The sequence below is a fragment of the Astatotilapia calliptera genome, chromosome 17, assembly GCF_964374335.1.
Source record: "Astatotilapia calliptera chromosome 17, fAstCal68.1, whole genome shotgun sequence".
NCBI lineage: Eukaryota > Metazoa > Chordata > Actinopteri > Cichliformes > Cichlidae > Astatotilapia > Astatotilapia calliptera.
The window spans coordinates 10,110,475-10,127,622 of record NC_137438.1 but is presented as its reverse complement, the minus strand read 5'-3'; the positions used below and the strand labels follow the sequence as shown (position 1 = coordinate 10,127,622).

Here is a 17,148-nt window from a genome sequence, read left to right as displayed (position 1 = left end):
GCATCTCTCACTTTGAACCTTGCCAAATGTGATTTTGCTAGAGGCAGTGTCCTCTACCTTGGCCAGCAAGTTGGTCTAGGAAAAGTGTGCCTTGCAGATGCCAAAGTCACTGCGATTAGGGAGTTCCCCCAACCAACCACCAGGAGAGAACTGTGGCGTTTCCTTGGAATCACAGGATATTACCGACGATTTTGTAAGAATTTCTCTTCTGTTTCTGCCCCTCTCACTGACTTAACCAGTCCCTCAAAGCCGTTTATTTGGCCTGAGAGTTGCCAGCAGGCTTTCGAAAGCCTTAAGGGCTTACTTTGTTGCACCCCCGTTTTGTCTGCTCCTAACTTCTCTTTACCATTCAAACTGGAAATAGATGCCAGCACAGTTAGTGCATGAGCAGTGCTTCTCCAGGAGGATACCCAGGGCATTGACCATCCTGTGAGTTACTTCTCTCGGAAGTTTGATAAACATCAGCTCAGGTATTCTACCATTGAAAAGGAGACACTTGCTTTGTTGTGGGCCTTGCAACATTTTGAAGTTTATATAGAGTCATGTCAGAGTTCAGTTCAAGTATTCACAGATCAAAACCCTTTAGTTTTCCTCTCTAGAATGTATAATCGCAACCAGCGGCTTATGCGTTGGTCACTGATTATTCAGAATTATCCCCTCAATATCCATCACAATAAAGGGTCAGAAAACATTGTAGCAGACGCTGTCTCCCGTGCCGTTTAGAGATGTCACCAAACCCTGAGTTTAGTTCTTAAAGGGTGGGGGTGTTACGTGCCAAGAGATGTGGCTTTACTTTTGGTGTTCTTTTTATCTTTAAGGTGTCAAGTCTCCACCTATTGGCCAGTTCAAAGTTGATTGGCATGTTTCTATTGGCTGGTCTGGGCACAGTTGGCCAATCACTCTCTGAGGATCACTACAAATGAGCAGCTCCCTGGCCAGCTGCTGGCTGCTGCTTTATGACAAACATTTGCGAACAGGCTTCTTTGTATTGTGTGTGGTGGGAGGCTGGACAGGTAAGCTGGGGTACCCTATACACTGGTTGCAGGTTTTAAACTGTTAGTCACACTAGGTTATGATTGATCGTGGTTGTCCAGTGTTGCTGTCTCCTTCCTACCTTTGCCTCCACCATGGTGGGGGGGACGTAACACATTTGTTATTGCACATTATACTTCTCAGCTGGAGCATTTAACGCCAAACATTAACTGACATCAGCTGATGGTAGTGCCAGTGCACCGGAAGAAAAATACATATTTGATGCTTTCTATCGATCTGTCCCTGCAAACGACCAAAAACCCTTTGCAAAGTAAGTAATAACCCAAAATTAGCTGTAATGTGATTATTTAATTTAGCACAGTAACACATTGTATTGCCATGTGACTAAAAAGTGCAATATGATTAGAGTAACACATTACTCAGGAATGCATTACAGCTAATTTTGGGTTACTTATAAAGACAAGTTTACATTACACTACAGAATTTTAGTGCAAAAATAATAGTATAATATAACATGCATATGTTGCATAGATTTATTGCTATAAAACAAAAACAAAACAAAACATTTTCTCCCAACATTAAAATGCACCTGACATTTGAATGGCAAGAGAGGGAGTTTGCCAAATAAGACATTTAAACAATCACTCAACAATGTTGGCTTGCATGACAGAAACTTTCTCAGAGTTTCTCTGCACACACAGTATGTTGTACATCCTCCAAATTTTAGTTATTCTTTAAAGTAAAATACAAAGGAATGCTTTCAAATTCTGTCTTGCCAATGAACTGGAAAGGTGACCTTGAGTACAACAGAATCACTCATAATAACAAGTTCTGCCAGTAATATCTGACAGACAATTGATTTTCCCGATTTGAGGGACAATATTCACGCACTTGGTATGCTTCACTCACTTTTCTTTGTCTATATAAGCAAGAAGCTTGCTTTACAGTTTTCTGGTTACCAGGCTTGTCAGAGTGACCTCTGCTTCTCGAGCTGAAGAACTGATAACACCTCTTGACAGTTCAGTCATACTGCTGCTTCACATTATGTTAAACCAAGTACATCCTTGAATTGTTGTCTTTATTCAGTCACTTTTGACTTCTGTCCATGCAAAGCTTTTATGGGCCAACTCTCACTTGTTGAATATTTGTCACAGAGAGACTGTGGGCTGTTCCATTCAGGATCTGGTTGCTAAAAAACTAAAAAGAGAGAAAACACAAAGACTAAACATCTAAATATTTACTTCAGTTTCAAAAGCAAGTTTAAATAATCCACAAAGAAAACAAATTTTAAATATATTATATGAATATAATAATATAATTTTATAGGCATACCTCTTCAATAAGTTTAATGATGGTTGCATTGCTGACCTCTCCGTAGGTAGTTATCCTCATCTTCATATGTGCCAGTGCTTGCAGGGCTTTAGAGTTTGAAAACATTGCACTTAGAAGTCAATAATAAAATAATATAAAGAATATACATTTTTTTAAATGCAATTCAGTCTCACTTTGTGACACACTTCTGGTTCTTTTAGGACAATATGATTAATTAATAACCTGAAAGTACTGATTTAATTTACAGCTGAAACCCATATATATTTTTGTATTTTAAGAAACAAATGTGTTGCCATTGGCAAAAGGACAATGTAAAGATAAAGTATTTTTTGTAACAATTTCATTTTAAAAATCTCATTCAATCTGTTGCTGAAACTGGTAAAAACTTTATGTTACTTGCATAACCTCAGTTGTCAGAGTAGCATAAGTGAGACGTCTCACTATGGGATGCACCTCCCTGTGTTTTCCTCACAAACATTTGTCTCATTCCACCAATTCTAACTAGCTGGTGAGTGGAACGACCTTAGCAGAACAACACACCTTAAGTAGCTTGTGTACTGTAAGCCTGGTTACCAATATAACAGTAATACAACAGAAGAATAGACCTTGCAGAAAAAGAAGGTTGCCATCTCCAGTTCATGCAAATGCATATGTGCACTGGTGTTAATATCATCTTCACATAACAATGCAAATTATGGTGATTAAAAATATTTTAAGTAAAGTTAAAATAGAAAAACAGCCCTCTGGCTGAACTATTTTCCGTGTTTCTCTGTGACGTAATTCTAGCTAATATTCTCTTTCTAACACCACTGAGCAGCTCAATGGCAACTGGAGTTTAACTTTATCTGCATACAGGCACTTTTTAACACCTGCTGCTGATTTTTAAAAACACACCCATGTTACCTGGTGATATTCACAGTTTAATTGCCTGCTCAGTTATATGTATGATTTCCTCAGACAGCTGACCTGCTTCTGTTTACCATAGAGCACTTGGAGATGATCAGTGGCTTTAAATGGAGCTCCAGGTTGGGGAGGAGGGGAGGAGGGGGGGGGCAGCGGCTGCATTATAGTCACCAGTTTATTTCTTCAAAAGAAGAAAAAGGGGGCAGGGAGAATGCTTTTAAGGTAATAGATCAGATGATGCAAACACCTTGGGCACATAGGGTTTTAGCAAAGTGAGTGCACAAGGGCATGAATGTCAATTGATGGCTATCAAGTTAATGATTTGTTTTTCACAGAAACCATCATTTGTAATTATTAGCAGGCAGCTACCTAAACTAAACTGTGACTATCCTCCTGAGAGGATCTTTTTATGTATGTCCTCTGTGGTTGACACACAAATCACAAAAAATACCCCCAAAAAGATACTTTTCCCCCCTCCATTCTCAGAAGTGTATCACCGGTTAATATAGGTGTGCTTTCTAAATCAGCAGCAGGTGTTAAACAGACAAAGTGACCAAGATGTATGCGGGAAAACCTTTACAGCTTTACCTGCTCGGTGTTGTTAGAAGAAAAAAAAGCCCACTTGTTATTTATGTCACACAAATACGGGTATGAGTCCAGCCAGAGGGCTGTTTTACTATTTTAACTTTATTAAAAATATGTCTAATCAATATAATTTGCAATGTTTTCTGAATATAATACCAATACCTATGCAAGAATGAATATGCATGAACTGGAGATGGTGACGTCTTTCTTCTGGTCAAATCATGTGATATGCACACAGAAATTGATACATTTGGAAAATGAAGACTGGAATATATGAGCAAAGCCAGTTAATGAATTAACCAGTTCAACTAGAACATCGTTTTCCTTTCTTTGAAGAGGCAGGAACTGTTTATTATTTTTCTCTGTCATAATTCTTTTGCTGTAAATGATTTGTTTTCTTCATGCTCTGTTGTGCAGCCCATGTTTTTTCATCAAAAGAGCTATCGGCATGTCGGACAAGGCCTGGGTTAACCCCAGTCCTTTCTCTTTTTGAATGTGTGATGGCTGCAGATAACATTCACACACACAATATCGGATGGCAAGCCTGGCCCATCCGACTCAAACTGGAAGACTCTACAGCAACTGGATCAGGATCAGCAAACTGATATTGCTCATAAAAAGACACATAATCTATCTCTGATGGGTTTAATAGCAACACCATCATCCCCATAGATTTACCTATGGTTTGGACAGCACAGTGCTACGCATGGAGGCAAATATCAGTAAACTCAGTGATTTCTTCCTACAGATTCCAGTCAGGTTTGGATGCCATGTCCTTGGATAGCTCTGCTAGGTAAGCAGCGAACATGAAGTAAACACATTAATGCCCTTACCACTTCAGCTGCCACTTCATAGTGACTTTCAGTTACGGCAGTCTGAAAGTGGTCTGCCTCTGACACGAGTGTGGTAGCTATAGATTGAGGTAGGCTGCATCTAACAGCTTTCTTTGGACATGTGAAGTAAGCAGTGCTTCTCCATGTTTCTCAGTCCCCCTCAAAATCCAGGGAAAAAGCTTCTTGTATTTGGCTACTGCCATAAGACTGTCCTTCCATGAGAAACTGGGATTAGCTGTTTTGCTGCCCTGGTGGCTTGGGGCATTTTTTCCCCTCATAACATGATGTAGTGGATATGATGGCCCACAAAATATCAGTCTGGTTATTCTGAATATCCATTCTGTGAGTAGGGGAGGCTACTTGACATGTTATCTCCACAAACGCACAGTCGAGAATCTCCATTTGCTATGTTGTGAGATAAGGTTGAATTTATATTCACTGACTGAAATTCTCACAGTGAGAATAGTGTATGTTAATTTCATTGCTAACTATACCCGAAAAGGACAACGTTGTTGGCTGGCCAGGGAGGCGCATCCCATTGTCATGTACTGTGTGACGCAGGCAAAGTAAGGGCACAAAATGCAGACACACAGGCAAAAGTAAACTTAAATGCAGCTTTATTGCTGAATTACCAAACATGTTAACCAAGGAATTCCCAAGGTAACTAAAGTTAGTGTTGAGATTTGAAATATATATTTTGAAGCTTATCTGCTGATTATATTGTTTTATATATAAGAGAGCTTTGAGTTTGAGTTAAAAGTACTGACAGGAAACGACATGCTTTTGCAAAACTAGGACCTGCAGCCAGAAAGTGAAACTAAGCAGAGTCTTTGTGTAACAGAGTTAGAAAATAGCTTAATGAATTTCCTCAAAATTGATGTGCTTTGTGAATAGTTGGAGCCACCTGGTGGACAAACACAGCAACTGCAACTGTTAAGGTTCCAAATTGCTGCACAGCGCATGCCTCAGCAAAGGAAAAAGAAACTCCAAGTTATACAAAGTAGATGGCAGATGTGCACACAGAACCGACAGATGAGCTTACAGTAATTGTTTTACTTAGTGCACATCCTGTGATATTCACAGTTTATATTAAATAAAAGACTGTTTTCAAAACAGTTGGCTGTGAATAATAGCTCATAATAGATAATAGCGAAAATCAAGGTTTCTCATGCAAGAGACTGTTATTTAAAGTCCTTAGCATTTCAAATCATTGGGGAGAGTCTGCCTTCAAGTTATAAAACTGGTCTGCTTCAGACAGATGCCTTTTTTCTATAATGCGGAAGTCTTAAAAAATACCCTAATCAAAAAGAAATGCTACTGTTACTAAAAAAAGAAATATCTGTGATGATGCTCCCCTTGTCACACCAACTCTGTAAAATGTATTAAAAATTTGACCAAAATTTGACCAAAACATTATGGATTGAAATTCTAATAATTATAATAATGTATACTTTATTGATCCCCGTGGGGAAATTCCTCTCTGCATTTAACCCATTCACTCTGTGTGGTATGTTAGACAGTTATTTAACAAGCATGGTGTTAACACACTATAGGATCTATTCAGCCATATGGTATCTGTTTAAGTCTCGGTGTATTATCATATGCTATATAATTTTCCAGGGAATTAGACTCACCTTTCGCTGTTGTAATGGTTGATGGTGCTGTTGTAGGGCTTGGTGGTGGTGTTGTAGTGGTGGTTGGAGGTGCTGTTGTAGTGGTTAATGTTGTTGTAGTGGTGTTCGGACGTGCTGTTGTAGTGGTTAATGTTGTTGTAGTGGTGTTCGGACGTGCTGTTGTAGTGGTTGGTGGTGTTGTTGTAGTGGTAGTTGGAGGTGCTGTTGTAGTGGTTGGTGGTGATGTTTTAGTGGTTGGTGGGGTTGTTGTAGTGGTGGTTGGAGGTGCTGTTGTAGTGGTTGGTGGTGTTGTTGTATTGGTTGGTGTTGTTGTTTTATTGGTTGGTGTTGTTGTTGTTGTGGTGGTTGGAGGTGATGTTGTAGTGGTTGGTGGTGTTGTTGTAGTGGTTGGTGTTGTTGTTGTTGTAGTGGTTGGTGGTGTTGTTGTTGTGGTGGTTGGTGGTGTTGTTGTTGTGGTGGTTGGTGTTGTTGTTGTGGTGGTTGGTGGTGTTGGTGTAGTGGTGGTTGGAGTTGCTGGTGTAGTGGTTGGTGATGTTGTTGTAGTGGTTGGTGATGTTGTTGTAGTGGTGGTTGGTGTTGTAGTTGGAGGTGCTGTTGTAGTGGTTGGTGGTGTTGTTGTTGTATTGGTTGGTGTAGTTGTTGTCATTGTGGTCGAAGGAGCTGTTGTAGTGGTTGGTGGTGGTGTTGTAGTGGTTGCTGGTGTTGTTGTAGTGGTGGTTGGAGGTGCTGTTGTAGTGGTTGGTGGTGTTGTTGAAGTGGTGGCTGGAGTTGCTGTTGTAGTGGTTGGTGATGGTGTTGTAGTGGTTGGTGATGTTGTAGTGGTGGTTGGAGGTTCTGTTGTAGTGGTTGGTGGTGGTGTTGTAGTGGTTGTTGTTGTTGTCATTTTCATGGTCGTAGGTGCTGTTGTAGTGGTTAGTGTTGTTGATGTTGTGGTCGAAGGTACTGTTGTAGTGGTTGGAGGTGTTGTTGTAGTGGTCGTTGGAGCTGCTGTTGTAGTTGTTGGTGGTTGTGTTGTAGTGGTTGTTGGTGTTGTTGTAGTAGTGGTTGTTGGTGCTGTTGTACTGGTTGGTGGTGCTGTTGTAGTGGTTGGTGGTGTTGTTGTAGTGGTGGTTGGAGTTGCTGTTGTAGTGGTTGGTGATGTTGTTGTAGTGGTTGGTGGTGTTGTTGTAGTGGTGGTTGGAGGTGTTGTTGTAGTGGTTGGTGGTGTTGTTGTACTGGTGGTTGGAGGTGCTGTTGTAGTTGTTGGTGGTGTTGTTGTAGTGGTGGTTGGAGCTGCTGTTGTAGTTGTTGGTGGTGTTGTTGTAGTGGTTTTTGGTGTTGCTGTAGTGGTGGTTGGAGGTGCTGTTGTACTGGTTGGTGGTGGTGTTGTAGTGATTGGTGGTGTTGTTGTAGTGGTGGTTGGAGGTGCTGTTGTAGTGGTTGGAGGTGGTGTTGTAGTGGTTGGTGGTGTTGTAGTGGTGGTTGGAGGTGATGTTGTAGTGGTTGGTGGTGGTGTTGTAGTGGTTGGTGGTGGTGTTGTAGTTGTGGCTGGAGTTGCTGTTGTAGTGGTTGGTGATGTTGTTGTAGTGGTGGTTGGTGGTGGTGTTGTAGTGGTGGTTGGAGGTGCTGTTGTAGTGGTTGTTGTTGTCATTGTCATGGTCGTAGGTGCTGTTGTAGTGGTTAGTGTTGTTGTAGTAGTGGTCAAAGGAGCTGTTGTAGTGGTTGGTGGTGGCGTTGTAGTGGTGGTTGGAGGTGCTGTTGTAGTGTTTGGAGGTGCTGTTGTAGTGGTTGGAGGAGGTGTTGTAGTGGTGGTTGTAGTTGCTGTTGTAGTGGTTGGTGATGTTGTTGTAGTGGTTGGTGGTGTTGTTGTAGTGGTGGTTGGAGTTGCTGTTGTAGTGGTTGGTGGTGGTGTTGTAGTGGTGGTTGTAGTTGCTGTTGTAGTTGTTGGTGATGTTGTTGTAGTGGTTGGTGGTGTTGTTGTAGTGGTGGTTGGAGTTGCTGTTGTAGAGGTTGGTGGTGGTGTTGTAGTGGTTGGTTGTGTTGTTGTAGTGGTGGTTGGAGGTGCCGTTGTAGTGGTTGGAGGTGCTGTTGTAGTGGTTGTTGTTGTCATTGTCATGGTCGTAGGTGCTGTTGTAGTTGTTAGTGTTTTTGTTGTTGTGGTCAAAGGAGCTGTTGTAGTGGTTGGAGGTGGCGTTGTAGTGGTGGTTGGAGGTGCTGTTGTAGTGGTTGGTGGTGGTGTTGTAGTGGTTGGTGGTGTTGTAGTCGTGGTTGGAGGTGCTGTTGTAGTGGTTGGTGGTGGTGTTGTGGTGGTTGGTGGTGGTGTTGTAGTGGTGGTTGTAGTTGCTGTTGTAGTGGTTGGTGGTGTTGTTGTAGTGGTGGTTGGAGGTGCTGTTGTAGTGGTTGGTGGTGGTGTTGTAGTGGTTGGTGGTGTTGTTGTAGTGGTTGGTGGTGTTGTAGTGGTGGTTGGAGGTGCTGTTGTAGTGGTTGGTGGTGGTGTTGTAGTGGTTGGTGGTGGTGTTGTAGTGGTGGTTGGAGTTGCTGTTGTAGTGGTTGGTGATGTTGTTGTAGTGCTTGGTGGTGTTGTATTGGTGGTTGGAGGTTCTGTTGTAGTGGTTGTTGTTGTCATTGTCATGGTCGTAGGTGCTGTTGTAGTGGTTGGTTTTGTCGATGTCGTGGTCGAACGTGCTGTTGTAGTGATTGGTAATGTTGTTGTAGTGGTGGTTGGAGGTGCTGTTGTCGTGGTTGGTGGTGGTGTTGTACTGGTTGGTGGTGGTGTTGTAGTGGTTGGAGGTGATGTTGTTGTGGTGGTGGTTGGAGGTGCCGTTGTAGTGGTTGGTGATGGTGTTGTAGTGGTTGGTGGTGTTGTTGTAGTGGTGGTTGGAGGTGTTGTTGTAGTGGTTGGTTGTGTTGTTGTAGTGGTGGTTGGAGGTGCTGTTGTAGTGGTTGTTGATGGTGTTGTAGTGGTGGTCGGAGGTGTTGTTGTAGTGGTTGGTGGTGATGTCTTGGTTGGAGGTACTGTTGTAGTGGCTAGTGTTGTCGTTGTTGTCGTCGAAGGAGCTGTTGTAGTGGTTGGTGGTGGTGTTGTAGTGCTTGCTGGTGTTGTAGTGGTGGTTGGAGGTGCTGTTGTAGTGGTTGGTGGTGTTGTTGTAGTGGTGGTTGGAGTTTCTGTTGTAGTGGTTGGTGGTGTTGTTGTAGTGGTGGTTGGAGTTGCTGTTGTAGTGGTTGGTGTTGTTGTAGTGGTGGTTGGAGGTGCTGTTGTAGTGGTGGTTGGAGTTTCTGTTGTAGTGGTTGGTGGTGTTGTTGTAGTGGTGGATGGTGTTGTTGTTGTTGGTGGTGGTGTTGTTGTAGTGGTGGTTGGAGGTGCTGTTGTAGTGGTTGGTGGTGTTGTTGTAGTGGTGGTTGGAGTTTCTGTTGTAGTAGTTGGTGATGGTGTTGTAGTGGTTGGTGGTGTTGTTGTAGTGGTGGTTGGAGTTTCTGTTGTAGTAGCTGGTGATGGTGTTGTAGTGGTTGGTGGTGTTGTTGTAGTTGTGGTCGAAGGAGCTGTTGTAGTGGTTGGTGTTGGTGTTGTAGTGGTTGCTGGTGTTGTTGTAGTGGTGGTTGAAGGTGCTGTTGTAGTGGTTGGTGGTGGTGTTGTAGTGGTTGGTGGTGGTGTTGTAGTGGTATGTGCTGTTGTTGTAGAGGTGGTTGGAGGTGCTGTTGTAGTAGTTGGTGGTGGTGTTGTAGTGGTATGTGCTGTTGTTGTAGTGGTGGTTGGAGGTGCTGTTGTAGTGGTTGGTGGTGGTGTTGTAGTGGTATGTGCTGTTGTTGTAGAGGTGGTTGGAGGTGCTGTTGTAGTAGTTGGTGGTGTTGTTGTAGTGGTGGTTAGAGTTTCTGTTGTAGTAATTGGTGGTGGTGTTGTAGTGGTATGTGCTGTTGTTGTAGTGGTGGTTGGAGGTGCTGTTGTAGCGGAGGTTGCTGTTGTTGTAATGGTGGTTGTCGTTGTTGTGGTTGGTGGTGTTGTTGTCGTGGTCGGAGGTGCTGTTGTAGCGGTTGTTGGTGTAATGGTGGTTTGTGTTGTTGTAGTGGTTGGTGGTGTTGTTGTAGTGGTGGTTGGAGGTGCTGTTGTAGTGGTGGTTGGAGTTTCTGTTGTAGTGGTTGGTGGTGTTGTTGTAGTGGTGGATGGTGTTGTTGTTGTTGTTGGTGGTGGTGTTGTTGTAGTGGTGGTTGGAGGTGCTGTTGTAGTGGTTGGTGGTGTTGTTGTAGTGGTGGTTGGAGTTTCTGTTGTAGTAGTTGGTGATGGTGTTGTAGTGGTTGGTGGTGTTGTTGTAGTTGTGGTTGGAGGTGCTGTTGTAGTGGTTGGTGGTGGTGTTGTGGTTGGAGGTACTGTTGTAGTGGTTAGTGTTGTCGTTGTTGTGGTCGAAGGAGCTGTTGTAGTGGTTGGTGTTGGTGTTGTAGTGGTTGCTGGTGTTGTTGTAGTGGTGGTTGGAGGTGCTGTTGTAGTGGTTGGTGGTGGTGTTGTAGTGGTATGTGCTGTTGTTTTAGAGGTGGTTGGAGGTGCTGTTGTAGTAGTTGGTGGTGTTGTTGTAGTGGTGGTTAGAGTTTCTGTTGTAGTAATTGGTGGTGGTGTTGTAGTGGTATGTGCTGTTGTTGTAGTGGTGGTTGGAGGTGCTGTTGTAGCGGAGGTTGCTGTTGTTGTAATGGTGGTTGTCGTTGTTGTGGTTGGTGGTGTTGTTGTTGTGGTCGGAGGTGCTGTTGTAGCGGTTGTTGGTGTAATGGTGGTTTGTGTTGTTGTAGTGGTTGGTGGTGTTGTTGTAATGGTGGTTTGTGTTGTTGTAGTGGTTGGTGGTGTTGTTGTAGTGGTGGTTGGAGGTGCTGTTGTAGTGGTTGGTGTTGGTGTTGTAGTGGTTGGTGGTACAGTCGTAGTGGTTGGGGTTGTCCTTGTTGTGGTCAGAGACACTGTTGTCGTAGTTGGTTCTGCGGTTGTTGTGGTCGGTGATGCTGTTGTAGTGCTTGTCGGTGCTGTTGTGGTGGTCGGAGGTGCTGTTGTCGTGGTGGTTGGTGTCGTGGCGGTTGGAGGTGCTGTTGTAGTGGTTGGTGTTGTTAGTGTGGTTTTCAGTGGTGCTGTTGTAGTGGTTGGTAGTGCTGTTGTAGTGGCCGTAGGTGCTCTTGTAGTGCTTGGATATACAGTTGTTGTGGTGGTTTGTTGTGCCACTGTGCTAGTCGCAGGTTCTGTTGTAGTGGTTGGAGGTACAGTTGTAGTTGTTGGTGGTGCTGTGTTGGTAGTTGATGGTGTTGTTGTGGTGGTCAGAGGTGATGTTGCAGTGCTTGGTGGAATTGTTGCATTAGTTGGTGGTGCTGTTGTGGTGGTCAGTGGTCCTGTTGTGGTGGTCCGGGGTCCTGTTGTAGTGGTTTGTGGTGTGGTTGTGGTGGTCGGAGGTGCTGTTGTAGTGGTTGGTAGTTCTGTTGTCGTAGTTGGAGGTGTTGTTGTGGATGTTGGATGTCCATCTGCAGTTGTTGTTGGTGTCATTACGGTGGTTGCTGTCATCATGACTGTTGATGCAAAAGTTCATTCTTATGTTTTAAATAGTTTTGAAGAGCGCCATAAATTGGTTTGACTTCCCAGCTCTACCATAAACTTTTACTTCATCACTCTCATTTTTCCTACAGTTTTCATGTTGCGCTGTGCGTATTATAGTAGATTAAAGCAGTGGAACATATATACACATATGTATATACACACACATATGTATATACACACACACACACACACACACACACGTGTATATATATATATATATATATATATATATATGTATGTATGTGTATATATATATATATATATATATATATATATATATATATATATATATGTATGTATGTATGTATGTATGTATGTATATGTATGTATATATATGTATGTATATATATGTATGTGTGTGTATATATATATATATGTGTATATATATATATGTATATATATATACTCTCTTTCTTCTCTAAATGAAGAAAGAGAGAGAGAGTATGCATAGTATGCAAATGGCTAACAAACAGCCATCATAATTCATTATACAATGAGAATAGGACAAATCAACAACTGACGATGACTAATTAATATTGTGCCGTACACAGTCCAAAAGATTTAGTAAGTGATAGGTTTTTAGCTTGAACCCATCCGCTGGAACGTTGAAGACAATATAATTACACTGCAAAGCAAGACACAAGTAGGCAAAGTTCTTCATGTTTCTCGTGCACGGGAGAGAACCGGACAGGCGCCGTTCCCTCGCCTGACCCCAGTTGCTCTCGTCCGTTCTCCCGTACCACTGTTCTTTTATTGAGGTTACATGAATATGCATAAGTTCATTAACATATGACGTCTACATACACACAAAGAGTACCTTGCCTGTGTGTGTGTGTGTGTGTGTGTGTGTGTGTGTGTGTGTGTGTGTGTGTGTGTGTGTGTGTGTGTGGACTGCTGATCAAAGGGTCAAACATCCTTGGTCAGGAAGAGGGTAGCCTCCCCCTCACCCTAGATAACACGGTGAGGAAGTCCTGCAGTTCATCTAAACAAAGAGCACTTAGACTAGAACAGACGCAACTACGTTAATCCTACCATAAAACAATAAGACACGGTACGACCTCTTCCCATGCTCCCAGGATGTAGGTGTGCATTCTAGTGTGGAATACACACCAAGCCTTTGCAGCCTGTTAAAGATCACACAACCTATCACTACACAATTGATTATACACCTCTAAGAATATATGGTTAAATATTTCTAAGCATAAATGACAATCAACAATACAAAACCTAACAGTAAGCTACATCAGTGTCTGTTTCCTATCATAGCCAAGTAGTTAACAAACGTAAATGGACATTTTATATATTCCTACTAATGTTAACTTGTTGTATCTCTGTTGTGGCCAGTGCTATCCTCCATGCTCTTACATGTTGGGGCAGCAGGTTGAGGGTCACAGATGCCAACAGACTAAATAAACTGATCCACAAGGCCAGTAATGTTGTGGGGATGGAGCTGGCCTCTTTTAGGGTGGTGTCTGAGAGGCAGATGTTCTCCAAGATAAGGACAATCATGGATAATACCTCCCACCCACTCCTTGACATGCTGGTCAGTCACAGGAGTACGTTCAGTAAGAGACTGAGATTACCAAAAAGCACCACGGAACGACACAGGAGGAAATCATTCCTGCCCGTGGCCCTCTCCTTGTACAATTCCTCCATCTAATACACTGTAATTGGAAGGTTGCCGGTTCGAGCCCCGGCTCGGACAGTCCCGGTCGTTGTGTCCTTGGGCAAGACACTTCACCCGTTGCCTACTGGTGGTGGTCAGAGGGCACGGTGGCGCCAGTGTCTGGCAGCCTCGCCTCTGTCAGTGCGCCCCAGGGTGGCTGTGGCTACACTGTAGCTTGCCATCACCAGTGTGTGAATGTGTATGTGAATGGGTGGATGACTGAATGTGTAAAGCGCTTTGGGGTCCTTAGGGACTAATAAAGTGCTATACAAATACAGGCCATTTACTGTAAACACTGCAATACTTACACCCTTTTTACACACGCTCTTCTCTACTTTGTAATATTCTTGTCAATTTTCTTTATATTTATTTCACCTCTGTTAATTCTTGATATTTATAATTGAGTGATCTGTATATATTAATGCTATTTCTTAAATGTGTAAAATCTGTAACAATGTATTGTTTGGAGTTTAGTCTGTTACTACTTTTACATTTTTTTCTTGGACCAACTGTAACCCACATAATTTCCTTGGGGATTAATAAAGTGTTCTAAATATGATTCTGATTGTTTCAGGATACATGACCGGCCATTATCCAATGACACATCTGCTTTCCGGTATCTTATGCTCGTTTGTCCTCCTCTTCTTTTCTCTTTTTTCTAAACTGAGCACCTGATGGCTTTGAACGTTTCTTGTTCATCTTCCATTGTTTTTAATTTTGCACTCCTGAACACCCATCCCCTAACATGGGTTCACCACAACATTACCTAATAGACCTACACTTAGCTTACAGATTCACTTTGTTTATTTCTGGGACTTCGCACAACCTAGGAACAAATCATGAATACATAATGGGCTTGGATTTACAACATTATGAATGAAATGTGCTCTATTTGGAAGCAGCCTGCCCCCCTCCTCTGTCGACAGGTTGTGTGTGAGACTTTAAATCAACAAACTGTAAATTATACATTTTAAATTTTTATTGATCCCCTTACCCCTAATCCTAAAGTGTATATTTATTTTCTTACTTTTTTTTTTTTTTTTTTTTTTTGCCTGTCCCGTTTGGCTCTTTTGCCATCAGAATTGTTGTCTAAAGGCAAAGAAAGATTCCCAACGGATTTACTTTACCAAATTGACCATCCCAGCCTTGCCGCAATGGTCCATTTGATTCACCTTTTATTGTTTATTTTATTTTCACTTACTGAATACGGGACAGACTGGACTGGGGAAAAGAAGGGGAGAAAGAAAGAGGGAAAGAGAAACAGCTGAGAAGAGGGACGGGGGAGAAGGGCAAAAAACAAAAACCAACAGAACGGGCAGAAAAAAAAATGCATATATCAATCACCTGGATCACCTGCTGAGAAAAATAAAATAAAACAAGCAGAAGAGAACAAGAGTAATAGAATAAACAACATCACAATGATATATGGGAATATGACAGTAAATACTAAATGTTAAACATTATTGTGCAGCACATAAGATCAACAGAACACAGTGTGCTTTGAGGTAGGAGCCAAAAAGGGTGTAGTTTGTGGGTGTGATCACCCATGTGTACACCTGTGAGCATGGACGCGCTTGTTTTTTGTTTTAAAAGGTTCCTTCATGTAATAATCTGCTAGAGGGTGTGGGGGGGCCACAGCCCCGTCCTCCAGGGCATGAAGCAGGTATGGAGGTGATTAAAACTCCAGACATCCAGAGGCCCCCAGAACACAAGAGACCAAGGAAGACCAACAGAGGGGCAGCCGTGCCACTGTCCCAGAAAGAGCTGAGGAGAGTCCCAGATGAGGGCTCACTCAGCAGCCGCGGAGCAGAAGCCAGGGGGAGTTGCAGTGACGCGAGCTCCGCCGGCAGCCAACCGTGCCTGAGTGACCGAGCCCCAGGCCGAGAGGCCGGGGGCACCCCACCTCCGAAGTGGCCCGAGCGAGCCCCAGGCTCCAGGCCCCGATAAGCGGCCGCCAAGGAGTGAGCCGGTGTGTACCTGGACGCCCATCCCCGGACACAAAGAACCACCAACGCACCGATGTCTGAGGGAGTCCGCCACTGGCAGGGGAAGTGGTGGTAGGGGGAGATAGGCCTCCAAACCTTGGAGGGCCTGAGATGTCCCCAGAGAGGTGGCGCCTGACACCCAACCTGACATATAGACACAGACATACAGGCACACACAGACACAAACATCCATTCCCACCCTCATGCTCTCATATGCACTTACTCCACACTCAACCAACGTGGAGACAGACATAAAGAGACGCTGTACACACGATCACACTCCCCAAGTGTACTCTACAAACCGGGTCTAGGTACCCTTGCCCCTGGAGGGGGGAACTGCACCCAGACCCAGGTGGTGTTACCCTTTTCCCTGCGGTGGGGGGAGGCAGACCGCCCCGACTCCGCAGCAGCAGGGAGGCCCCACACTCCAGACCACAGTCGGACGGCCAACTCCTCCTCCTAGCCCCCCCGCTCCAGCAGGTCGCAGAGAACGGGGGTGAGAGAAGACTCCAAACCTCCCTCCACCCGCTCATTGTAGTGTTGATGCATGTGTGTTCTAATTTTCTTACTCTTCTTATATTTATTGTTTATGTAGCCGCTAAGACTGGTGGACCTAAATCTTCACCTCCAAGTCCGTTCACATACAGAAGGAAGGGGAGTGAGTGGGTCAGCGCTCAGGGCAAAGAAACTAAGCTGGCTTTGAACACACACCATTTATTTCCATAAAAAACAACCACAGCCAGAATCACAAATACAAGTTAAAATCCCCCGTATATACAATAAAAAGAGTGTTCTCAATACGCTAAAAACCCTGCCGGCAGAAATGGCTATACACTATTAAAACAAAGCTAAACAAATGTCTCCCATATGCTAAAATCCCCCCCACAGTCCCATAGTCCCACAGTCCAGCCACACGTGGGCAAATTTTCCTTATCTGAAACAGGAGAGGAATTTCTCTTCCGGGATGGAAACCACACCGGCCAGAAGACCAAGGAGGGGGCTCCTGTCGCAGACCTGTCTCGTCCTGACAGCGCGTCACCGCATAGTCCCGCCTCACTCCACACCTGAACACGGCCTCCCTCGTAGCACCGCCAGATGCAGGCAGAGGGGCACCCCTGCCCTGCTGTGAATTGCGGCCATCGCCACCCACTGTTGCTGTTCCTGCCGTTAGGACTGGATCACCGAACGGCTTGTGGCACCCCACAGTCAGGCAGCAGTTCCTCTAACACATGTGCGGGCTTGCACGCCTTTCTTTTTCTCCTGCTCGCCTTTCGTGCGTCGCTCCTTTGTCTCTTCTTCTTCTTCTTCTTCTTTGTGTTTAACGGCGGTTGGCAACCAACGTAAAGGAGCATTACCGCCTCCTACCGTTCCGGAGTATGTGTCATGAAACGCTGTGTGGCAGGCAGGGATTGGACCCAAACGCAAACTCACGGGGACAGAACTTGAACTCAAAAGCACAGCTTTATTGCTGGAAAATAGAACACAAGCAATACAAAACTACACTGGGAAACGCTAATTATAACACATACCAGAAGACACGGGGAGAATCACACACAGCATGAGGGACGACGCGACACTGACTCAGAGAAACACAGGGTTTAAATACAATGGGAAGTAACGAGGGGAATGAGACACAGAAGGAGAGCACAGCTGGGAGAAATCAGAACTGACGAGACAAGGG

General features: G+C 44.0%; 1 long non-coding RNA gene across 1 annotated transcript; it reads right to left on the bottom strand.

The window, feature by feature from the left end:
• Positions 1 to 1,512: 1,512 nt before the first annotated feature.
• Positions 1,513 to 2,426, bottom strand: LOC113009448 (uncharacterized). The gene is made up of 2 exons (XR_013902672.1): positions 2,326 to 2,426; positions 1,513 to 2,190 (listed from the first exon to the last, which is right to left on the bottom strand). It is a non-coding gene; the product is annotated as an uncharacterized LOC113009448 (long non-coding RNA).
• Between the last annotated feature and the right edge of the window lie 14,722 nt (positions 2,427 to 17,148).